Source organism: Oryzias latipes, chromosome 20 (assembly GCF_053564925.1).
Source record: "Oryzias latipes strain Hd-rR chromosome 20, Olatipes_Hd-rR_3.1".
NCBI classification, from domain to species: domain Eukaryota; kingdom Metazoa; phylum Chordata; class Actinopteri; order Beloniformes; family Adrianichthyidae; genus Oryzias; species Oryzias latipes.
In genome coordinates, this window is record NC_136256.1 from 22,915,291 (window position 1) to 22,941,385 (window position 26,095).

The window sequence follows — 26,095 nt, forward strand, 5'->3', positions numbered from 1 at the left end:
TTGGGCGTAGGCAGGGGATGCCCTGGACAGGTCGCCAGTCTGTCGCAGGGTAGAATATCCTCAATCACACACCCATGCACTCTCACACTCACACCTATGGACAATTTAGAGTTGCCAATTAACCTATGAAGCATGTTTTTGGACAGTGGGAGGAAGCCGGAGATCCCGGAGAAAACCCACGCAGACACGGGGAGAACATGCAAACTCCACACAGAAAGGCCCCCCGTTGATGTATTTTTCATGTCCCCCAGCTGGGACTTGAACCAGGGGCCTTCTTGCTGTGAGGCAAGAGCGCTAACCACTGCGCCACCGTGCAGCCCACGCAATTATTCTTGACTCCCAATAAACACAGATTTCTGTGAGCACAATGCATTAAGTGAAATGAGGAAAATATAGATTCATAAAACCTAAATACTGTTCTAAAACTTAGTGTTGGTGTTTGTTTTTGGCCTTTCCTGACAAAAAACTATTTATGATTGCATGCCACACCAAAAAAGATGAGTGTAAGGAGATCCATATGATTGCACCAAAACAATATGATTACCGCAAGCCTTTCATCCCGCCTATCTTTCAGGTAAGTAATCAAATGCATTCAGTCCACAATATCAATTAAAGCTGATTGTATGCTTTGGAGACGAGACTATCCCTTATTTTTACCAGCCAGACTGTTTGCCATCTCAAAGTAAACTGAGTGCACGTACCATTTAACCAAATTACACACCATTGCTTTGTAAAAACAATCAGCAGCCCCACACCCCCTGACAGATATTGATTTATGGAAAACAAAAGAGGGACACAGGATGGGTGGAGGATGGGGTGTTGTCAAAAGCCACAGGACCTCAGTTTACAGTGACCAAAAAAAAAAAAAAGAAGTGAACTTTGTGATCTATTTTGGCGTCTTGTGCATGTTCTTTCAGTCTTTGGTCTGTTTGTGTGTCTCAAACCATTGCTTTGTGATGAAAGAACAGTAATGTGGAATATTCTGATGTCAGGGTTTGTGTGCTCAAATGGAGCCGACGTGTCTTAGGTCAGAATGCGTGCACAGGGAATCAGGGAAGGCTGGTGGTCAGATTCCTGGAAACTCCACAGGAGAGTGGTTTGTCACTTCAAAGTGGGCAAGGAGGTTTCAAAGAGTTGGACATTTAACCCAACAAAACAATTTCAAAAATAAAAAGGGCCACTTTTATGCATGAATGCAAACATATCAAAGTCCCACCAACCAGAAAAGTTGAAATACTGAAGATTTGTCACTGTTGTTATAACTTATTCATGTCAATGAACCAGGTTATCAGTCAGGCTCAGCATATACATTTAAATCAGCTAAAACTATTTTGTTTAAATACAATCAAACTGTGCCATGTTGAATAGAAAAAAGCAATGTGCAGAAGTGACCTGAAAGTATTCATATTCCTGCCTTTGACTTCACTCCTTATAAAGCTGTCAACCAGTTCTCCTCATTGGTCAGGCATAAGTGTATGTTTCCAGTTGTGCAGCTTTTGTTGGGTTTATAGTTAACACTTTGTCTTAAAGTATCACTAGAAAGAAAACATGTGAAATAGGTCAAAATATGTGTTTGTTTACAGCCTTTTATGTGAACTCTGTGCCCTCTGAAAAAAAACAGAGGCAGCACAGCATCATGTTGGCAATTTGGTTACCACAGCACACAAAGAAAAGAAAAAAAAAACAGTAGTGATCCACCCTAATCCTTCCAATTAGCACTTTGGCTCTGACTAAAAAGATCTACCACAGGTAGGGGGAATTTCATCTCCCATTTAGATACCTTTATTGATTAAAAAAAAGAAAAAGAAACATTCAACACCAGATTTGATAGTCGTGTGTTTGGCACCATTTAGGAACACTTTACTTCTTTTTTCTCCTTTTATGGGTTTTTGTAAAGGGATTACTGATGATTTGACCCTTAATCAACAGTTGGCAACTTCAACAACTTTAAAAAAGTGAGAATGATAAAGCTTTAAGAAGGCAGAGGAGAAAGTTTTCAAAAGTTAGTGTCAAACATAACAAAATGGCTGAAATCAAGATCGTGTGAACTACTCTGAGGAGTATAGTGTATTATTGTGGAAATTGTGCTGAATACTCTAGTTTAAAAAAGGTCAATACCTAGTTTAAGAAGAGACAGCACTGCATTTCATGCAGAAATGTCACAGAAGTCGGCTTGTAGCTCTGCCCCTGGCTGGGGTACCATATGGTAAAATGATAGGCTAAGCAGAGTATCATCTGCATAGAGATGTTTCTTCTGCATTCCTTCAATATGTTCTGTATTTGTGTGTGATGGTTTGGCAAGAAAGACTTGTGCGCATATTTTCTTTGTCCCTGAAGTCAGCAGGGACAAGAATGAAATCACATGTCCACACAAACTGCAACTACCATTCACCAACATGAATGTTTTTGGACTTTGGTACTGAACCTGAATTAAAGAAAAGTCACAATGCCAGCAGAAATACAGGCAAATCCCTCGCAAAGAGAGTCAAGCCAGTATGCCTGTTGCTCTGTGGCAACAAGACTAAACACTTCATCTCTATATTAGTTCTATTCTCGATACCTTATTGAATTTGTTGTTTTATTATAAGTGAAAGATTTTGACATGGGCTCAACATCTAAATTATAAAATATGACAAAGTTGTTGTTTACCATTATTTTTTTTAAATCAAACACTGAAAATGTAAAAAATAAAATAAAATAAAATACTGAGACCTGAAAATGTCATGGATTGTTCACAATCATCATTTGCAAAGACCAAGATTTTGAACAAGATGAGTCATCTGACCTTGCCCCCAACAATCAGTATCATGGACTCTTCCAAGCAGTTGACTAGAACACTGAAACTGAAAATAGTTAAAGCTCACGAAGCAGAAGAAGGCTATAAAAGATAGCAAAACTTTTTAAGATGTAAATATACCCTGTTCGGAATGTATTTTAGAAATGGCATCAACAGGAACAGTAGAAGTTAAAGCAAGAGCTGGGCAACGAAGACATTTTGTTTGCTGTTGTTTTGAAAAGGTAAATGATGGGAATAAAGCCTGTTTTTGCACATATCACAATTATGTCTCATCTATAATCTGATGTCTTTTGAAGATTTGTCCATCTTTTCTTGGTTTCTTGATGCACAACAATGTTTTACCTGGGGTGCCCAAATTCTTGATTCCCACTGTAGCTTTACTTATGACCAATTATTTCTAGAATAAAGTGTAATTTCTCTGACTGAGAGCTCTGTTTGATTGTGTTGATATTTGCTAAATTTTGGGAAGGTTTCACTCTGCTGCCAATATAACAGATACAACTAAACTGCCTCCTGCATTTAGTCCCATATTTCTCCTTTAGGTCTTAAATGTGAAATTCACTCCATTGCTGCCAACTGTAAGGCATTTGAAAAAAAAAATGAAATCTGAGCTCAGAAACTGAAAAAAAAACTGTATTTTGAACTCCTAATATAGCCATTCTGCTTTTTTGTAGATTAGGAAAAACATATTAGTGTTGAAAAAGAAGTGTAATTGACCAGGTGCTTTTCCTCTCATGCAACTTTGACCAAAACAGTCAGAATTGCAGGAGCCTCCAACACAGGCCAACATGAAAGTTCAGTCTAAAACTAATGAATCATAGTCTGGGCAGAGGTGATTTCCTTCCCTTTTAGCCTCACTAGGTCTGGAATGTGACACCCTTCCTCTCCCACCCCCGAACCCTTGTTGCACTAAGCTGTGAAATTCATCTGCAGGGGGAGATGGCGGAGGTTCACAGACCAAGACGTCTGGATTTATGTCAAAATTGGTACAAGTAACAAGTCTACTGCGGACTGAGGGGGGAGGGCAGGGCTGTAGATATGTGTGCAGTGTGGGAATATAATTCCTTTGACCTGCATCAAGAAAAGCAAAAAGTCAGACAATGGCAGCTTTGTTTTGATATTTTTGCTCCAGTTAGGGAGAAATACTAGACTGGTTTTAAAACTGCAAGACAGTGGCCTGAAAAAACACAAAAGAAAGCATAAAGCGATTTTTTTTTTGTCTTTTATTAGGTCCTAGTCATGAATGAAACATTAAGCTAAATGCCAGACGGCGTGGTTATTTGACTTTGACTCAATGAAATAGATAGGTCTGTTTAACAGTTATAGAACAGAATGTGAGCCGCAAGATGGAGGGGATTTATAGTCCCACAGAAACCTGAGAGATCCTGGAGGAGGACGACATGATTTCAGAGGAGTTACTTTTACCAAACGTACATCATGACTCACTCCTGATAGCGATGGATATTTTCCCTGGTGGGCTGGAGTGATGTGTGAAGGGAGAGCTCTGCAGACAGTCCCACATTACAGCTATGTGGGACCGACATCTGCTCAGTGAGGAAGAGGAGTGGAATGGAACAGGTCATGCTTCACTTTGGACTTCATTCTGGGCAAATGTAGTGATTAAAAAAAACGACTTCAATTTTACATTTGCACGCTTTTTCCTGCAATTCGGTTTCACAACCTTTCCGCCGAGAAAGTGAAATTACTGTGATGACTCTCAAACGACGGGAAAGACTTTCTCATCATAAGCTTGACAGAACTAAATGAACTTTGTCTTCCTGAGGCAATTTTTTTGGAAGGTATGCAAAGGGGATCTTTGCAAAAATTAGAATCCATCACAAAGCCTGCTAAAATCCAGCTGCAGCATTTTTCAACAGCAATAAAAATAATTATCAGATAAACAAAACATGCTTCATAGGTTAATTGGTGAACCTAAATTGTCCCTAGGTGTGAATGTGAGTGTGCATGGCTGTGTGATAGTGGCCCTGCAACAGACTAGCAACCTGTCCAGCATGTCCCCTGCCTTCCCCCACGAGTGGTCGGGATAGGCTCCGGCAGCTCCATGACCCCGAAGGGACAAAACGGGTTGAGAAGATGAATAACTGAATCACATAAACACATGCAGTAATACACTCCTAGATCCTCACTTTAGCAGTCATGCACATTACCGATCTCGTGTCTTCCTATTATGCCAATTTGTAAGTGATTATTTTGTCTCTTTTTTGTCTCTTACATTTTTTTGACAGTTTCCCTGATGTTAGTAAGACTGCTTTTTTTATGAAAAAAAACCTTATTATATTTTAATGATTTACAAAGGTTTTCTGTTGTTTATATCTCTCTTTTTTTCTAATTTAGGACCTCCCACAGGTTTTCTTATTTACATTGGATTTAGACAAAGCTCTTTTACACCGTTAAAGCATATATTATATAAATATAAGCAAATACATGCATCCTAACCAAGCAAAAACTTATTATAAAATATATATTTGTTTTCTTACCACTTCACAGAACCTAGAAATGCATTAACACACTCAGAATATCTTTATTTGTACAAAAAGGAATGTTTTGCTCATAACAGATCCCATCATATCACATAAACTTATGAATTACCTAAATACTGTCTGTTCAGCTAAAGACAGAAATGCAGAAGCACTAAGAAGAGATGTGACCTTTAAATATCAGATAACTGCAGCTCACCCTGTGCATATTTGCCACTGCAATATGATTAGATTACAGGAGAAAGCCTTTTAAGAAATGTAGTATTGTGATGCCTTCTTTCAAATTGAGGACTTGAAGAGTTCATGAGTGGTTTAAGTAAATAAAAATGTAATTCTCAGAAAGAATGATTAAAAAAGGAAATTGAGCATCAATGGGGGTTCTTATCAAACAGTTTATCCTCAAAAATCTTCATCAAAAAGGACTGATTTAAAGCTGTTGCTATATTTTAGAGCAACACATGTTTCTGTGCCATCTCTATGAGATAAAATATTGCTTTGAGTAGTAAACGTCACTTCAGCGAGCCATGAATGACCCATTTTCAAAAGAATGTCTTAAGGTTTGTCGCCTGAAAATAGTTTTGCACATGAAGATGATTCACATTTATTCGTTTCTGATCATCACATCAGGAGTTCAGTGAACTTTTTAGGATTCTTGACACCAAAGCAGAATTTTAAAATGAGAGAAACGCTTGATCAAAAGCGTCTCTCTAATTCCCCCTTGTGGCCAAAGCTGGGATTGACTGTTTGCGTCGTAACCCATGTGCTGTCCTACTAGGCACTTTAACATTGGCAGTTGGGTCATCTAGACCCATTAGACAGTGCTCTGAATCTTTTTTTCTTCAATGATTTGTGATCTTCACTGGTGTCCATGGATTACATGAAATCTTTCCACCTTTATCCACCTTTGTCATAGTAGGGAGAACACGTCATTGTAAGGGTGGAGTCATCTAAGATAGCACAAGGGTTAATACATTTAAGTGTTTAGACATTTACATTTCACTCTTAAAATAAAACAAGCAAACAAATAAGGAGATTTATGTTGTTTGTTGAACAATAGTAATCGTTCATCTTCATGCTTTAATGAAGAGCAGCTTAAAGCAGATTTTTCTCTTTTTTTGATTGACTATATTAAGCACAAAATAAAATCTAAGAGCATGTCTACCAATAGTAGTTTTTCAAGGTGAAAACTTGAGAAACAATATATTTCTCCACCACAAGGGAGCGCCAGTGAGCCGCCAATAGATTTTCTTTTGCTCTCAGAACTCCATCCAAAAACCACTTTAACCCAACTAACTGCTGGCAGTTGTTGGGAGCTTCTAATTGATGATGTAGGCTTTGGGTTTCTGCACTATTCACTTGAAGCAAACTGGGTCATAATTTACAAACATCATTTAATAATAACGGCAATTCATTAGTTCAAGACCCAAGCAATCTCTTTCATCAGTAGAACAGAAGAATGCCACTGGGGCTTGAAAGCGGGTCGGGCAGGGGGGTGGAGGCAGGCAGCGTGTAAACAGAAATGCACCCAGTGTGTCTTCATGTGGCTTCCTGGCGGATGTCTGCCCCTTTAGTGAGCCCGATCAGAGCCTGGTTTCATCTGAAAAGCATATGTAAATGTTTGTAAGGCATGGAGATGATCTGGGAGTTACTTTGTGTTTCTTGACAAAAACTTTCTTTTTTGTTTTGTTTTAGGGAGCTGGCCTATATTTTTGCTGTAATAAATAATAAAGTGAGACGTGATTTGCCTCCAAGATACTGAGCGGAGTCTGTTCTTTCAGATATAGAGAGGAACTGTCCAAAAGTGTTGTCGACAAGAATTAATGATGAACCAATTCGGATTAACAAAACTGTCCAGCAAGTGAGCAAAGAGGTGCTCATGCTGAAGGCTCAGTGTTAAGAGAAATGTTTAAAAAAATTTTACAACTAGTAAAATTCACCTAGAATCAGAGCTCATTTTTCCATTTCAAATGTAACAAGATTAATTTGGATTTTTCCCATTCCTGTCATATATTCGTTTTTTTTTTCCAGACAGAAAAAAACATGCATGATAGATTTATTGCTAATTTTCTGCTAATTCTTCAATATTTACTAGTAATCTGTCCCCGTTGACCCCTTTAATGTGGACAAAAAATGTGGACTGAATCCACAATTCCAAAATCCAGTGCCCTAAAAATTTCCCAGAAGTCTATGGGAAAACCATTGTTCATCAATACTCACTAGATTGGCGAATATAGACCACAATGCATTGGCATTAAACAATGTTGGCACATTTTTTTATTTAAATGTTTTTTTTTGATAAACCATCAACATTTTCAACTTCAGAACTCAGTGGATTCATAAATGGTTGTCGCAAAACGCTCATATCAATTCGATTTTAGAAATCGATAAAGTCATATTTGTTGTTAAAAAGAAATAGTGAGCATGGTGTCCAAAGTACTTTAAATTACAGGGCACTAGATAGTCCAGTACCATATAGTTTTTTTTTGTTTGTAGGGATTAAGGTGGGAATCCAAAAACAAGAATTATTTTATTTCTTGTTTTTGCCTGTCCAAAAACAAGACATAGAAAAAAAAAATCCTAAACTAATAAAAAATAAATATTTAGGCATTGTCACACAGCCACTACTTACATTTTGCGCATTTTCACATATGAAATTTCAGGCTTCCGTAACACATGCGTAATATACGTGATTCATGAGGGTTTCATTAATGACCGTCAAGGGTTTCTGCCGACGAATCTTGAGTTGGATTTGGTTTAAAACCATTTAAAGTTTTTGTTTTGTTTTGTTGAGAATTACGCAATTTATGCTTATTTAACATAGTTTATACGCAATTATTATGCAAATCTTATACAATTGTGCGTGATTTTTGTGACATGGACACACAAATTTCTGGCTTTCCATGACCATTCCACATATGTCTAACTTTTCACGCACCAATGTATGGCCTATATATGGTGTATACAGCATTCATATCACCTTAAAATTACGCAATCGACGCACACATTTTAGGGCAGATTTGACTTTTACATTTATTTACGTCTTCTTTGCGTGATTTATTTGTACTTCGTCCATGGTTCATTCATGACTCATCTGCGAAAATATCTCAGAAAGAACACAACTTTTCTCACCTTTTCCACCTATATTCACATATGACCAATTTTCAGCTGTGCAATAGGTGCAAAATGTACATTGTGGCTATGTGACATACCCTTTAATGCTAATTTTTTAACACAACAGCTAGAATATAACCATTTTTGAGACTTTTATTGGTATTTATTATGTAATAAATCAATTTGAACCCGTTACGTTAGTACTAAAATAAAAATAAAAAAACAAAGTGCACTACTCGTTTATCCCAGAGACCAACAGCTGTTTATTTTCTGAAGGTCAGTTGCATCTCTTCATTTATTAACAGTTAACAATATTATTTCCTGCTGTCAACATAAAAAGGCACACAGGTCACAAAAAAGGAGAACCTGCTGGTTTCAGGCTCCAGCCCCCCCATTTCCCAGAGCGGGATGAAGTAGATTTAGAAAAAAAGACGGATAGATGGCTGCCTATCTGGAGGTCACATGAACTCAAACTCGCTCTATTAAGCTTTCATCATGCTCAGCAGCAGCTGAAATTTTTACTGCAGCACCTCAGTGCCAGAGCACCTTGAATTCTGAAAGCAGTGACGGCAGAGCTCTTAAAAGAGAACTAAATCCAAAGTGAGAAAAAAAAAATGGACCTTTTAATAAGATCTATTAAATCCCAAACACTCTTTATGGTGTTATGAATGAAAGCTTGCACGTTAAAAAGAGGATTTCTCTAATTTGATTCAGTCAACAAAAATATAAGATGAGGGCAATGTCAAACATTTGAGTTTATAGCTTCTCTGAAGACAGTTCTGGTTTGAATGCTGGGAACAGTTTGGCTGCAGAAACAGCTCACTGTCTGTGTTTGCGCTTCTCTGAACGCAGATAAAACTCTGCAAATGCAGCGTCTCACTGTTCCTTCAGTGATTTAAATTTGGTGCACTTGTGTGAGTGACAAAGGCACCGGTGGAGGCAGCAGGTGGTATCTGGGTTGATGCATTTACGAACAATGTGGTGGGTAAATCATAAATCGAGACATCACCTTTCCTCTACCCCTGCAGGCTGCTGCCTGGAGTTCCATATCTGTCATATTTTCCATTACATGCTCCCTGTGTGTTTTTCCTCTGACGAATCCAAGAAAAGTGGTAAATAAGGAAGACAAAGAAAGAATAATAATAATATTAATAATGATATAAAAAAGCTGAATAGAGGCCCGGAAATACAGGCATTCTACACCCCAAGTCCTCTTTCCATAAATGCTGTTGTCAGTACTGGATATAGGAGCAATTAATCTCAGCTGGGGGAGGTAAAGAGGAAAGGTGTGCAAGTACAAAAGCTATCAAGATGACAAGATTCCGCAGAACAATTTACAGGTTTTTCTTTGCTGTCAAAGATATAAATGGCACGGCTTAATTTTTACTGCTTGTTTGGAGCACATTTGTGATGAAGAACTTGATACCCCATGAGGTGTTTATTGCATAAAAAAACGCAGTATAGCGCACAATCGTCAGGCACAAACACAACAGGAAGCAATTGTAATACCTGAAGAGGTTATTATAGAAATGACAAATACAGTCTGAGGTTTCTATTAGAGACCATGCCGTAAAAACAAGTGTCCATCTATGGATCCCTCATATGAAGTTTGGATGCTAAACTCATCTTTCGTTCAATAAGGAATTACTGAGACATCAATTCTGCAGGGCCAGCTGAAGCAACACCACAGACAAGTAAAACGAGTCTTGGAGTTGATGGCTCTCATGCACAGAATGTAATGACTGAGAGAAATGAGTGCTTTAAATCAGAGTGCCACCTCTATTTCACCAACTCAACCTGGCTTGTGTACAAAGAAATTCATGATTGCTATGTATTCACACACTATATTTGTGTTTTTGGATTGTTTTATAAATTCTTTTTAAAATTAGTGTGCAGAAAGTTTTACATAATGAGTCACCAAATTACTTTAGTTGAATCAATTAAAGAAAAAAAAGTCTGGTTGCCAATTAAAATAAAATGAAAAATAAAAACTATAAATATTCAAAGCTCTGGAGTTGCTTGACGTTTTTTGAAAACTAAAAAAACAGCCTGACATGGTGAGGAAAATGAAATGTCAGACCCAAAAAAAGGCATCAGTTGCAGGATAAAGCCTAATTTCTGTTAAGAGTCTAACAAATCTTGATGGTTGCATTTTTTTACCTTATTAAAATAAGCCTTTTGACCAGCTAAAGCTGATGCACCAGTTTGTTTTTTCGCATAAAAGAAAATGCAAAATATATGCTCAGATGTAAAACAAACTCTTAATTTTCATAAATGCATCAAACTAATTTAAAATACTTCTGAGATTGGCTGATTTAAGAAGTTACTGTGAGAAAAAAGTTCAGAGAGAGAGGTGTTCATTCACAAAACAGAAGCATCAAAAGATGAAAAGATAATTCTGACATAAAAGCCTGGACAGGTACCACACATGGGAAAGACGGGATCTACCTGAATCCTGGAAGACGGCAACGGACAATGTTTCAGTGACAGCCCTTGGCCATTAGCCCAAACAGCTGTCATGTGAGTTTGGCTTTTGTAGCATCAATTATGCTTCCACTTCCTGTTCCGCACATCAAGTCATTTTCGCACAAAAGAAAAAAATATCTCAAATAATCCTAATTAAAACCCAGGCAGCCGCTGTGATGCAATTAAAGTGAGTAAATCGCGACTTTAGTCAAGAATTCCTTCCATTTTTCAAACTTTACTCAATAGTGCATTAGCAGTGTGACATATATTCTTGCCACTTTACTGTAAAGAATATGTTTTTTAGCATATATATATAGCAAGAACATATTTTCCGACTCAGGAGTTGCTCTAAAGAAACAGCCACTAACAAATATCTAAATGGTGTTTTTTTTTTAAGCTGAAGGGGAAATAACTTAGCATAGTTTCTGTGTCTGTCAAATACTTGGAGGGATTTCTGGATCTAAGGAGCTCATGCACAGTCAGCTTGATATAAACAGCAGTTCTGCAACAGATAGCATGAGTTCTGTCACTGATACTTCAAAGAAAAAAACAGATCACCGGCAGAGGATCCTCGGTGAAATGACACTTCTTGCGTCGCAGTGACAGATAGAAATGTTTTCTTCCTATTTGTATGGAGTAGTTAGTGACCTGCTCTTTTCAGGAGACATCAAACAGATCAACATGTGCGCAGTAAACAGACTAGAGTGAGCACACCTCCTGACTGTGACTGTATGCAGAATAACAGTTCACAATCACTGAAAAAACGGGAAAAGTGGGGTTGTTCAATTTACAAATAGTAAACATGTTTGTTTAATATGAACAAATTATGTTTACCTTCGAAACATAATATAATCTTGAAAATCACACATAATTTCTTGCTGTGTTACTTTTATATATTTAAATCATGTTGACAAAACATGAAATAGTTCTGCTTGATCCTTTGCCCCTTAATTTTGGATAAGTAAACCCCATCGGTGAAGAAGAATTCCAGGAGGGGAAACTTTGCAGTCAGCCATTTTAGAGAAGCTACAAGCACCTGCTCTGGCTGGAGGAACTTAAAAAAGGTAAGTTAATTTACTCTAACAAATTAATTTAAGAAAGTGGAAGGCCTAAATGTATCATTAGTGTTATTTTTTCCACGGGGAAGAGCTTTGTAATCCACTTTTGTCTTAGTTATCAAAGTTAAGGCTCTGCGCGCCACTTTTGTCCCTGCCGGCCGCAGCCCTCGGACGGCAGGTAGGGAGAGGTGTGTGTGCGCGGTAAATTGTACTTTCACGTCGCAGGCAGATTCAGCTGTAAACGCGGTGATTTCAAATGATGTACGGGGAAGAGTGGTGAGTAGTTATGCCGTAGGAATTCGCTTTTGACAGAGGGCAGTGGGCGCTTGCGGGCACGGCGTTTTTTTTTCCACAGTCAGAAACTCTGCCAGGGGAATTTTCATCGTCACTAAGTGGATTTCTTTTTGCTAAATTCTGCGTTGTGGAGACCGAAATTGAAGGAAAATGTGAAAAGCTATCATTACTATTGTCATTATTTAGTTTTTCCATACCGTTCCACCATGAGCTAGTTTAAGGACAGCATTATTTGACCAGCAAACAGCACCGCACTTCTGTCTCAGTCAGCTGTCAATCATTCTCCGTGCGCGTCTCGTGCACAGAATGCGTTCGGTGTGTCCAGTTTACATAAATCTTTGGTTTCAATCAGAGCTTTGTTTTCATTCTATGATGCTGAACATATTTTTATTTTAGCTTTGAGAGTTTAATGGAGTGAAAATATTCATGTCCTTTTGGAACAAGTGTATAATGTGTAGTAAAAAGTTTACAGCCTTAGTTATATTAATGTCTGTAATACTACTTCACAGATTCCCCCTATTTGATAAATTAATATGGGAATCCTTTATGGGTGGGGGGATTAGCTACTCCTGATCTGCTAGTTTAGTTTTGCAGTTTCCATCTCAAAATTCGCGGGTTCTCATTAAGCGTGGTTTGAATCCTGTGGGGGGAGGGGGGTGTCAAATGTTCTTTCTGGTCTAATTTCTTAAGAATATTTTTGCAGCTATTGATTTCAAACCAATGCATATTTAGTTAGTAAAATTATACAACAAAGCTGTGGAAGTGTCACTATATTTATTTCCTGATTAATTTACAGAGCTCATCACACAACACTTCCAACTGCTCCTCCCTGATCATGCTGGGCTCCATGCTCCAGTCTTCACTGAGTCAGGTGGGTCACCATGCATTTACTATATATTATTGGAATTATTGTCTCCTGGATTGTCATAGAATCGGGAGGTAATCAAGATTGCCAGCCCTACTCTTTACACGCACCTTTTATGCAGAGAGATACATACATAATAAATAATGAAATTGGTTATCCCACTACCTCTGTTAACATGACACTAAGTATATAATGATTTTGTTAACCCAGTAACTATAACATTTATTGATGAGCCAAGGGTAAGAATTGTATTTTTCCAAAGTTTTCATGTGAATTAAAAATTTTTTGACTCTTTGTATTTCAGACTGCTGACCTTCTCGCCAATATAAGCAAGTTCAGGGGTTTATTCAAAGTACAGGTGAGTTGTGTAATCTAGACGCTTTAACTAAACTTCAAATGTGAACTGTGCACACAAATATCTTCTGTGTTCTTTAGAATGAAGACCATGCAGCACTCCAGGAGGCAATCGAGGACACCACGGTGGAAATTTCCCTCCTAATGGAAACTGGCAGTGGTGAGGAAGAGGACATTCTCGTGGTCCACATCTCCCAGGCTGTGGTGGTCGACCCACCAAGTGTCTGAGTGGCAGTTGCCAAGGCTTTTTTGGCCTTATTTACAGCACAAATCTGATTACCATCTTCATCTCAGAAACACCTTGTCATGGGGCCGTGACTTTGCTCCTGCTATGATCTCCTGGAGGCCCTTCCCTTCTTGAGCTCTCCCGCTGGTCACAGGTGTTCTGTATTATGTTGATTGGTTTGTCTATTTATGCAGTGTCTGATCTTGTTTCTGTGTCGGAGCGTCTTCGTTCTACGCTCTGGTGTTATGGTTCTCTGGCATTAAAGCCCCTTCGAGTGAACTATTGGATTTGGGTCGTTCTTCCTGCTCTTGGGTTCTCTCCCTTGGACATTCCGTCACACACCTTTGAGGTAATCCAAAAAAAACTGTATTAGAGTTGTAAGGCAAAGTGGTGTCTAAGGTTTCAGGCTTAAAGATCCGACTCTTTGAATAAAATGACCTTTAAATAGTTTAACTTTTTCCTAAGAAGGGATTCCAGCTGTTTGCTTTGGCTCTGTTATCTTCTGTTTAATAAAAATAGTAAGCCCAATTTATTGTGATTTGTCATTTTATGCTACACTGTAAACATATTTTTCAAGTTTAGATAATAAAAAAGTTAAATCTGAAATTTGTGTTCAGTGTCATATGTTCATTGGATTTTCATAATGCACAAGAAAGTATTTGCTTTAAATAATAATCTGCAATTTTATTTTTCAATTTAAATTTTATTAAAATAATTTATAAATTAAATGAACTATGTAATTTCAAACAAATAATAGTGTTTTAAATGTTTGAAAAAATTATGGTAAATGACATAATATCTTGTTTGTTAATGTAAAATTATTAGGTGCAGAAACAAAGAAGCATTCATTACGGTAGAACATGATTTTATTATGTGCAATAATTATATTGGTTCAACATGATTTTTTTGCGCGCAACCGATGTCCATGATTTTTTTATGTCAATCCAACAGGTCTTTTTTTTCAGTGATCACACATTCATGCTCGTACAGCTATTCTTGAGGGGACACTCCACTGACTCCCATACTGTTCTTCAGTCTAACCAGCAACTCTGATCCTGACCTTCACCTAACTTCCATTTAAATCCTTATCTTTGAAGCCTAACAAGTCTTTGAACAGACTTAGAAGTGTCCCTTCCCTTTAAGCCTGCAAGTGCCATGAAGGTCAGTGATTCAAACATGCTTGGTCTAAACAAGGTAACAAATACAAGTACACAAACATCCACACACACATTTCCATTTTCCATCTTTCCTTACTCCTAACAAACCAGCCATTTGCTGAATCCTGACCACTGTAGCAGGAATTTCAAAACAGTTTTGACACTTAAAAACAAAACTTATTTAGTGGATCACTAGACTGAGGCACGGCTTTGTCCCGGAAGCTTTATGGACGACACAACAGCATAGCATAGCGAAAAATCTATTACCAGAGTTCAAATATCTGAACTTCGGCAAAGCATTTGTATTGCGTCAACCAATCAAGAACTCCGTTTTGGCCTTTTGTCGCGTTGATGATTTAATCAATGTGGGTTTCTAAAACCAACTCTGTGAATCTGGTCATTCTTCTCCTAAACTTTATATTTTTGTCTTGTATCAAAGAAATAATAAAAATTTCTGTAATATTATTTGTACTGTTTCTCTCTAAATACTACAGGACAGCAAGTTGTCAAACTGGATGACAGAGAGATGGAAGTACCGCTGAAAGTGGCCATCATTCAGATGCCTGTATGTAGCGATGAGGCTAAAAACATTTGACAGAAGCTCCTCCCACCTGTGCCAGGAGCAGCAGGTTTGTGAACACATTTGTAGACAAACGTCAAGTAGTTTATTCTCTGCGGGTCAAATCAGAGTCAGCAAACACAAAATTTGCTATGTTTAGTGTGAATGCAGCAAAAATACTGCTAAACTCAGGAGGACCCCTGCAGCCCCACCCCAACTGATGATCAACATATTATCCTATATCAATTTGCAGTGTTCACATACTGTTTTTTTAACATATTCTATTCTTAATTGCATTTTAGTTTAATTATTCAACCCTTATTTTGGCAAATACTGGCAAATAGCAAACTAGGGTTTCCTTTCCAAGAGGCGGAATGAGCTTCATCCAGTGTGGGTCCTTGGGCAAGACCCCTTCACGCTACTGCCAAACAAAGGGGCCCAAGTTTTGGTCCCCCTGTTATGGTTCCCAGCCTGGACGAAAATACAGGGATGTGTCAGGAAGGGCATCCGGTGTTAAAATCTCTGCCACACAACCAGTACAAATCAGTGAAAGCTGATTGGCTGTGACAATGCTTTGTGATTGGCTGGCCCAGGATGACAGAAACTTATTTAATTCCACCTTGTGTTGAAATGACAGTAAAGATCTTCGATGTCTTCACAGCTGCCAGTAAAAGCTTTTAGGGGTCTGTCTTGACAAATATACAGTAAATCCTCAGACACACATTACTCTGAAATCTAAAATGAAGATAACCCAAACAGTAAAGGGTTCAAATGTCATGGTGTTCTAAATTGTTTATTTTACTTGGAGAAATGTCAACAACTCAAACTACAAACTGGAAAATCGTGCCATTGCTCTCAAAAGTCTTCTTAATTTTAAAAACCCAAGCTCAGAATGTCCATCACTATGAGGTGAAGCCATCAGTATTTACTTTGTTTCAGATGCTTTGTTGCATATTAATGCAAGCTGTACAGCAAGACGTCAAAATGGAGTCAATTTTTAATAATAGGAATACTATGATGAGTAAAACATGCAAGAAAAATCTACTGTTTTTCTTGTTCCTGAAAAAGTAAAACAAAACAAAAACCTAAACAAGCTGGAGACCTGAAATAACATGTTGCAGTGAGTTGATGGTCGCCTAATTAGCACTGAGAGATGAATAGGATGAGGTACAGTAATTATCCTTTTGTTTAGCATGAAAGACTTTACACGTTTTGACATTCGGGCAGTGATGGGACATAGATTTGGGCTAATTACAGAGATTCTGTTCATGATTATAATTCTGGTACCGTTATCTACTGTGAATTAGCAGCAGATGGAGATCAGCTTGGATCTGGTCTAAAACTGGTCCTTATAGGTGTCACAGGAAACTTCAATTTCTTATTTATTTATTGTTTTTCTTTTTTTCCAAAGCTTTGGATAAATTTTCTATTTCACAAACGTTTTAGAATAATACATAGTGTCAACATACTTTTCATTATTTGGTTGCAGTTTATCACTTCATTTTAAGTGTTTTTTTTGACAAATAGAATTTCTATATAAAAAGGCAGAAATCAGCGGATTGAACTCCAACCATAATTGAGTTTGCTGAAAAAGAGGTTTACTTTATTTCTCGGGAGAACTGGATGTCCCAGGGATGCAGGAAACTGAAGAAATGATGTTTACAGAGGCAACGCAGCACCCTTTTCTCAGAGGTGCTTAACCACTTTACATTACAAAAGAGGGACAGAGCAACAGAGAAAGCTCATTATAAATGTGATATTTTCCATTCAGTTTGGCAATCTAGCATAGTGGGTTGTTTTTGTAATTATGTCTCTGTATTTGATAAGATATGGGACACAAGGCTGACTTTTAATAAGGCATGAACACCACACTGCCTTTCTGTGCCCTAAAAATTCACAGCAGAGAAGCGGAAATACATATGAAATGGAAAATTATTATATTTTTTTCCCTTTTTACAATGCAGAAAATAAGGGGGGAACGACGTTCTTCTGGAAGCGACGATGGAAATAATGAATCTTTATTTAATTTTTGTGTCACTTGGAGGTACGATCAGTCTGCTTCGTGTAGATTGTTTAATTTGATCAGATGGGGGAACAAACTCTGTGACTTTGGTAATTCATAACCTGTAAGCTGTGACAGTTTAGTCTGCTTGGAGAAAAGTGACGGCAAAAAAATGCTTCAAACTTTTTTTCATACATGTTCATCAATATGTGTTCTTCAACGTATTACTGCCCTCTTAACACGAAAAAACTTTTAAAAAACGGTTTCAATAATTTGGCCTGAGATAGCTTTTATGGAGGCTTTTTGAAAATTTTATATTTTAGAATTCTTTCCTTTATTTTGTTGGATAGTCTCAAACAAGCCAGCACACTGAAGATGACCAATCATCGCCGGAGGAATTACTCAGTGGGATTATCCTCAATGGGGTAATTCAGTTTTGAATCAATATTAGGGGTGGATGAACACTTAAATGGAAGCAGATGCTACAATGCAAACAGTCTTGTGTTTCAAATCTGTTTTTATTCATTATCTGAAGGCCAAATAGGGCATTTCAGATCGGAGGAATCCACTTTATTAGAAAATATAAACACATCTGGCATATGATGGCTCAGAGACCGAAATATTTCTCTTTTATCGACATCACTCTTGTTATCACTAAGGATTTCCACAGGTCAAAAGAAATCATCTCTCCCGGATTCTCATCTTTTAGATATGCTTCACATTTCCAGAGGAGCAGGGGGCTGCAGGCAGACCGGTGCGCCCTGTCCCTATGAAGCAGCACTCTATTAAGTCATGCTACATGAGCTCCGGCATTGTCCTGCTGATGTGGCCACAGAGATCCTGCGTAAAAAGGTTTTTCTGCTCCTCTGAGTTAAGCTCTAACTGCACATGGAAGTGCTTTTCCATGGCACTGACGTATATGATGTGTTTAGACTGGACACATTTGGTTTGCTTAAAGTGAACAAGAGTTCGTTTTCCCAGATAATCCAGACATAATTTTCAGTCTAAAAACACCCAAGCAGACCCTGGGCTGGGACCAGGAACTGCTCTCTGACCCATCTTTTGGTGTGGTCTCGGGTAGTTTCCAATCAAGCTTCTGTTCGCTCTGAGATTCCTCAGTCTGAAAACAATCGTAGCCGGAGTGGAACAACTCAACGGCCACTGTAGCCGATGTAAACAGATTTAAGACTGAAGCAACCGATGAGGCACGGACAAATATAAAGCAATGGCGGTCGTATTATCAAACAGAAAAACGGGTCAGACTGTTTATTTCTTAGAACGTTTCATTTAACACAGCTGAAAACACTTCTTACATGCTTTTCTGTGTCTCGTTATGCGGCATGCGCCAGACAGGAGCTGCTGTGATGTCATCCCTAAAAGATACCTTGTAGTTCACAGCAACCCATTGAAATGTGACCAGATGAATTCAGACTCAACAAAACAATTTTTAACACAATACACATTGCTTCTCACTGTTTTCCCGACAATCTATATGTCACAAACGCCTATCAGTACCCTTTTAGCTGTCTTCTTGCCAGTAACCGTCCCGCAGCATTTCTCTACCAGACCAAAAAAGTGATTAATAAGTGATGATCCTGAGATTATTACAGACATTTAAAAGCGAAATATAACGTTTGAATGAACTGAAGGACTTGCTGGACTTACGTAATTTCTGCCTCTAGTTGTTTTGCCCCACCCTGGTAATTCCTGACCAATGAGTGAAGAGATCTTTAGTCACATGGTTTTGTTTACAAGCTTTGGCAGTAAATGGGACTTTTTGCAAGGTTCAGGACCCCATCCAGACCAAATTACCGTAAGCGGACTGGGTCTGGACCAAACGGTTTTTCCAGCCTGAATACACCCATAGTTTCTATGGGTAACACTTTTTAAAGTTGGACTTCTGGAAGAGGCTGCAGACGGTTGTAAGAAAATTCTCTGTGGTTTTCTCAAGCACATAGGGCTGTTAATCACCAAAGCACGCTGTTTTTTTTTAGTTTTTTTTTTTTTTATAAAAGACGCACTACCCAAAAAACAGATTCTAATCATGTTTGCAGTTTTACTGTAATATTTCTATGAGAGTCTTAAACGTTAAGCTGAGTTTCTTACTTTTGCTTGGAAAGACGGAGCTTCTATGAGTCTTGTGTTAAGGATTCTGATCATTTTGGAATCTTACATACCTTTGGAATCTGTAACCAAGTCGTTGCTTTTAAAATGTCTGAATGTGAAGAATGAATTATTCTAAATTTAGGCCAGTCAACACGATTTTTATAAAATTTGATTATTCTTCTTATGTTTTTCCCAATTACTAAATTAATTTAGTTTAAAAACGGCTTTTTTATTTCTGAGTCTCTGGTTTTCCGTTTGGTTTAGTCCTTGGAACGCCCTCTTCAGTAGTGTCCATCTGCCAGTCTCCCAGTCCTGCAGGACTTACACATTAATATTCTGACCCCTTATCCCAAAACAAGATAAAAAATGCAATAAATATATGATTGTGAGAAAAATTAGTTAAAATTTTTAATTCTTAACATTTTTTTAACGTTTAATTTGACTTAATGTTTTACTTGAAGCATCCAAGTGTCAATAATAATAGGTGTGCATATGATGACTGCCATTGTTCTAATTTGGTTGATCCTTTATTAACTTTACTCTTTTTCTCTGGAGCTTTAACTACACTGATGACATTCTTTTGACTTCCATAACTCTCTGGTTGTTTATGCAATGAATGTAATTCCAGCTGATTCTAAAGCAGATAAAAGCAGATATGAGCCACTATGCAACACTTGACAGTAGAGAAGGCTTTTGCAATCCACATACAGTAAATGCGCTGACTTTGTCGTGGAGAAAAGCGTCTTTGAGTCGTGATGCAACATGGAATGAGAAGCTACTTTTCTCTGCAGAGAATGAGCTGATTCATGGTGATTGTGTGAACAGTTGAAGAATTTTTGGTACGTCTTAGAGCGCGTGTTATCTAGGTTTTTCCGGGGACAGTTCTGGTATTAAAAGGTTATTTTTATTGTTTTTTCCCCCTTTCATTTGAACTATTTAGGAAAGTTTCAGAATAACGACCTCTCAATTTGTAACACATTTTGGAAAAGGGATCATGTAGTTGTCAATATACAAAACAGGTCAAAATCTTGTTTCAAAAAAGGCAAAATTGAATCCCTTAAAATCATTGTGCAGTCAAAAATGTATGTTGTTGTCTGCAAACATGCCCTTTCATTCGAATGGTAACTTTAAGATCTGTGTTTGCATTTGTGTCTTCTTTGCATTTTCCATAGAACTGTTCCTCTCACCACTTCAAACTCTGCTAATTTATTGATGACAACCCAAGGAAATGTGGAGCAGTGTTTGAAGTCTTTTGGATCAGCATAGCTCATTTTTCTGCATGTCTTTTATGTTTTCACAACTATTCATTGCATTATGTTCGACATGCTGAACCCTTGTGCTATCTTAGATGACCCCACCCTTGCATTGACGTGTTCTCCCTACCATGACAAAGGTGGATAGAGGTGGAAAGATTTCATGTAATCCATTGACACCAGTGAAGATCACAAATCATTGAAGAAAAAAGGTTCAGAGTACTGTCTAGTGGGTCTAGATGACCCAACTCCCAACGTTAAAGTGCCTAGGATAGCACAAGGGTTAAGGAATGTCAGTGAAATGTGGCCCCAGCAATGTCCCAGCAGGTATATTACTGCCACAGGTGAGGTGTAGTTTTAAAAGACTCAAGAAAACTCATATTATGCCAAATCAAGTTCTCAGCACAGCCTAATAAATAATAAATTATTTGATACAGTAAAATTCATCATTTAATTGAGGTCTACAGGTGTTTTTTAACAGCCGACTGCATTTTGCCTCATTTTATATCCCATTTGTGTTTATATCTTCTGTGATATTTTCTGTGGAATAAAAGCTATTTACAAATAACTGTTTGTGATTCTGCAAAATCTTTAGTAAATGATGTGGGCTAATGCTCTTTGCATGATAGTGAGGTTCCAGTGGTGTTTTTCTGAAGTAAATGTCACCATCTCCTAATGTGGACAGGATGCTTTGAAACTAACAGTGGGCCTAGCAATTCCTCCTCACCATGCACAGTCGACCATTGACTAGAGTACATTCCCTGCATGGTTCTTTTTGCAGATGCAGATCCTCTGGAATGCAGCTTTCCATGACAAAACTGTAAGATTTACAAGTGTTTTCTCCTGTCTCTCCCCTGTTTTCTGCAGGGGGCTAAAGGTTTTTCTCCCTATTTACCACTTGTGGGGGGTGAGGGGGGTTGATCGCTTTTATGCAATACGTTTTTATTAGCAAAATAACATTCACAGGAAGATCTACATGTGTTTAAATGGCAGAGCAAAAGAGTTGTACAGTAAATTGTTTTTCTATGGGGCATAAAAACATGGAATACATGGGTCCCCATACACAGCAATGATTCAGCATCAAAGGGTGAATCAGTAAAACAAAAAATTGATTTGTATTAGCATTACATTTATTAAAAAAAAACATGTTTTACAACTTGTTCTCTCTGTTGAAAAGGCAAGTTTATTCACTCCTATGAGATTGATCAGCTCATTAATAAAGTGGAGTTTTATTTTTTAAATCTAAAGTTTTGATAGTCAATAAAAAAGCAATTTTGTGTATTTTCTTCCTGTTTTCACCCTATAGACATTTTAGATTCATAGACTATATTTTAGCATGTTGTTTGATATTTTTGCATCTGAGTGTCTGGAGCAACACACAGTTATTAAACCAACAATGGCATAGACACCAGAAAAATGTATTCAAATATCAATCCGAACCACAAACCCTGGGTGACCCAGGAGGTCTGATTGCTGGTGAGGAAGAGGAACATAGGTCTGGAGACGGGGCTCCTCAGAACAGCCAAAGTTAACCTGAATAAAATCAAATTCAACATTTCTGTACGCCACTTTTCCTACTATGGAGCATTTCAAAGTGCTTTCAATATTAAAATAATAATAGTAATAACAATAAATAATAGTAGGATGATTAAAATAGCAAACGTTATTAAAAATAGAAATTAATAAATAAATAAACCACACAGGCGAGGACACAGTGCTGAAACCTAAACCTAGCCTCGCTCTGGGTTTTTGTTCTGACATTTGGGACCACCAGCAGAACAGCACCTGCAAACATGAGGGCTCTGAGGGGGTCATAAACTAAAAGTAAATCTGATAAAAATGAAGGGCCAAGTCTCAATAAAAGAACCTTAAAATGGATCCTAAGCTTTAGGATCCATTTTAAGGTTCCTTTTATTAGTTTATAAAAGTTTTCATGGAATTGGCCAGTGCAAAGATTTCAAAATTGGACCAATGTGCTTCTTCTTTCTGGTTCTAATTAAATGCTGCACAGCTGAGTTTTGAACAGTCTGCAGAGGATTTATAGTATTTTTCTTTACGCCAGAAAGAAGAGCATTACAATAATCTATTCTAGATGTTATAAAAGCGTGGATTAAGATTTCAGCACAAAGGTTCTACAAAGGCCAAGCAAGACTTTAAAAGGCAGATTAAGACCAACGTGAAGAGAAGAAAACATCAGGCAGGCTTGGTCGGAAGCTCAACAGCTCACTAACATCAAGTCCAATGCTGGAGCCCCTGAATATTTTCATATTTTTTAGTTTTGAGACAGAACCAGCAGATTTTGCTCCCCAGTCTCACGATAACAGTGGATGACTTCAAGGTGAGACTCACTCTTCCAATGGGCAACCTCCAAAAGGAAGTTGGACCAGATGGAATCCCAGGACATGTGCTGAAGAACTGTGCAAACCAGCCTGGTGGTCCTCACCAGGATCTACAACTAGTAACTGAATCAACTCCACAGTCCCAGCCTGTTTACATTTTGATACCATAGTTCCCTTTCCAAAGAACTCCCACATTTCCAGGCTCTACCTTTAATGCCATTTTTCCTCAACCAAACTGACAAACTGAAAGATATTGGCCCTCTACTTGCAGGTGGATCCTGCAAGGTCAAAGTCAAAAGGGGAAAATTGTTCATCACATCTGAAGCCCTCTCAGTAATTTCCCCCCTACGCACCACCAGTGGTCAAAACACCATTGTGACGTTTGTAGATGACACTACGGTGGTGGGACTCATCTCTGGGGGTGTGAGGAGCACCTGCGGGGAGGAAGTGGAGAGGATGACAGAGTCGTGTAGGACTTGCAACTTAGCACCAACAAAACCCATGAACTAATAATAGACTATAAGAACCAAAAAACACATTTCCTAGTTTGATTTGAACAGAGAGTTTGTGGAGACAGCGGCACAGTTCCACTTCCTGGAAATCCACAAAGAGGAGAATCTCTGTGGAGTCTAAACTCCACTGAGCTGATTAAAAAGGCCCACTCAGTCTGTATGAACTCCTACCATCAGGGAGGCAGTAGGGGCTATCAGACCAAAGACGGAAAAACAGCTTCTATCCAACTACAAAATCCAAGTTTACTTCAACTGTATTATAGTCACTTTTACTGCTTCTACTTCTACTTTCTGTTGCTAACTATATAAAAGAACTGGACAGAGCAAGTGTGACGTCATCCATAGAAACGACTGCCTTCCAGTTCCAACCAATTAGTGTCAATTCAGCCGCCATTTCTCTATAATATGTCCATATTGGAACAAGACATCTTCAGTAAGATGAGATACATCAGTCAGAGTCTACATTTCTATGGCAACAACTCTCTCCAATTAGGAGTGAGCATTTTAGTAACCCACACCCCTTCCACTGAAATGATGCGAGGGAAAATGTGAGACCACCTTATTTTTTCGAGCATCTGGTCATTTTGTAACTTGAATAACCTATACTATAGCAAAAATATCACCAAAAAAAAAAAAATTAGGATTAGCAGGAACATGTTAAAAAGATGCAGCAGAGCAAAAAAAGGCGATTCTGAAAAATAGAAAATGCCTGAGTAATAGCCTTTTATTTCTCAATAGAAGTCTATGGGATTTCCGCTTTTCCAGGACTGGAGGGAACTTCCCATTTGGAACGCGAGGGGGGAGGGCTCACTCAATCAAGTTCTCATATACACTTAATAGCTTCCTTTGATCTGTAGTGATTGATGCATTTACCAAAAGCACCTTATGCTTTTTTTGTAAGGTGTACCATAGCGATAACAGAGCCTCATTGAGATCCACTGTTCTTGGGGATCTTGGCAACAACATATTTTAATTGGCAGATGATGAATTACATGGTTGTCAAAAGTGACGACAGACATTAAGGCTCACAAATCAACCCTTTCATGATCATTTGCACTAACATCTACAAAAAAAAAAAAAAAAAAAAAAAAAAAAAAGTCGTTTGAAGAAAGAAGGAGGAGGAAAAAAGATATCAGTTGTTTTTTTTTTTTTGTTGTATTGTCAAAAAAATGGCAACTCAGTTTTACCAATTGAAAGCAGGTGAGGTTACCTGAAGTCCTGTCCACCAACTGCTTTGTGACTCGATAACAGATGCTCCCACTGTCAGACCTTGACAACAGGTCAAAGGTATTGGAATTTCAAATCATTGGTGGAGTTAAAGTCACTCAGCTTGCTTTTACCGGTTTCACTTTGAACCAGATGGGACACCTATGTATCCCAATAATACAATTTCAGATGTTTAAATTATGTTAATATAAATACTACATTAATCATTTTTTTTCTTTTCATACTACTATTTTTACATCCCACAGACCTCTAAAAAGGATGCATCTGTTATCAACTCTAAAAAAAGACCATCAGGGATTGTGATGCTTTTAAAAACACTGAAATACAAACCCTCCTTCAGCAGAAAAGAGATTTTTTTTTTTTAAAACAACCTGGTTTTCTCTTTCTAGGTTTCAGCCATGAGGCTTTTCCTTCCTGTCATGTTTTTCTTCCTTGGTGGTATCTGCTCTGACAGAATTTGTTCGTGTTACTCCAGTTCACGTCTATAAATTAAAGCTGCATGATGTGATTTATCTTCTTTCTCTAGCGTTTCTTTTCAGTTGACTCTTTGAAATAACAGCAAACATAAATAGAGGGTATAAAAAGGGGGCTCTGAACACTTGAGAGGGTAAATTACACCATGAATCAGTTTATTAACGGTGGGCCATGGAGCGTTGGTGGCACAGGGGAAATTTATTCATTCATAAAGCAGTGTTTACAGCATTTATCTTCACTGGAGAGAAGGCCCCTAAAACGTAACAAAGCACAGAAAGACAAAGATATGGCATGATGGATCTAAGGTTCCTGTGTCAAGGCTGCCAGCGGACCCAGAGGTATTCTGCTGCTGCTGTAGGTTTGCTGAAGAATGAAATCATCCTCGTACAATGAAATGTGGCAGACAATGCTTCTATTGTTTCTGTGCCCTGATTGCATCTGGCTAACACAGCACAATCTTCTGTCAGAATGTCAAAGATGAGAATGAATTACACTCGAGCGAAATCAATGATCTACCTCGATTATAGGAACACAGACAAAGACAGACACTTAACCATTGAAAAAAAGGCTCATTTGAAGGGATTCAATATTGTCCTGAAGATATTTTTCTGTCTTTTACCTTTATTTTTTCACTGTCAGTATCTTTGAGTTGGATTTGAGTTAGTAATAGAGAGGAGAGGTAGATAGATTTCATGGCATAATCATACTTTCCTTTATATATATATATATATATATATATATATATATATATATATATATATATATATATATATATATATATATATATATATATATAT

General features: G+C 37.8%; 2 long non-coding RNA genes across 3 annotated transcripts in view; one reads left to right on the forward strand and one right to left on the reverse strand.

The window, feature by feature from the left end:
* LOC144988140 (uncharacterized) overlaps positions 1 to 26,095 on the reverse strand; it is a 229,409-nt gene that overhangs the window by 102,098 nt on the left and 101,216 nt on the right. The gene's annotated exons all lie outside the window — the stretch shown is intronic.
* LOC144988303 (uncharacterized) lies at positions 11,636 to 13,948 on the forward strand. 2 transcript variants are annotated; one of them, XR_013652162.1, is made up of 4 exons: positions 11,636 to 11,936; positions 13,021 to 13,095; positions 13,394 to 13,447; positions 13,525 to 13,948. It is a non-coding gene; the product is annotated as an uncharacterized LOC144988303 (long non-coding RNA). The 2 variants fall into 2 exon arrangements; XR_013652163.1 differs by lacking the exon at positions 11,636 to 11,936 and adding an exon at positions 12,048 to 12,206.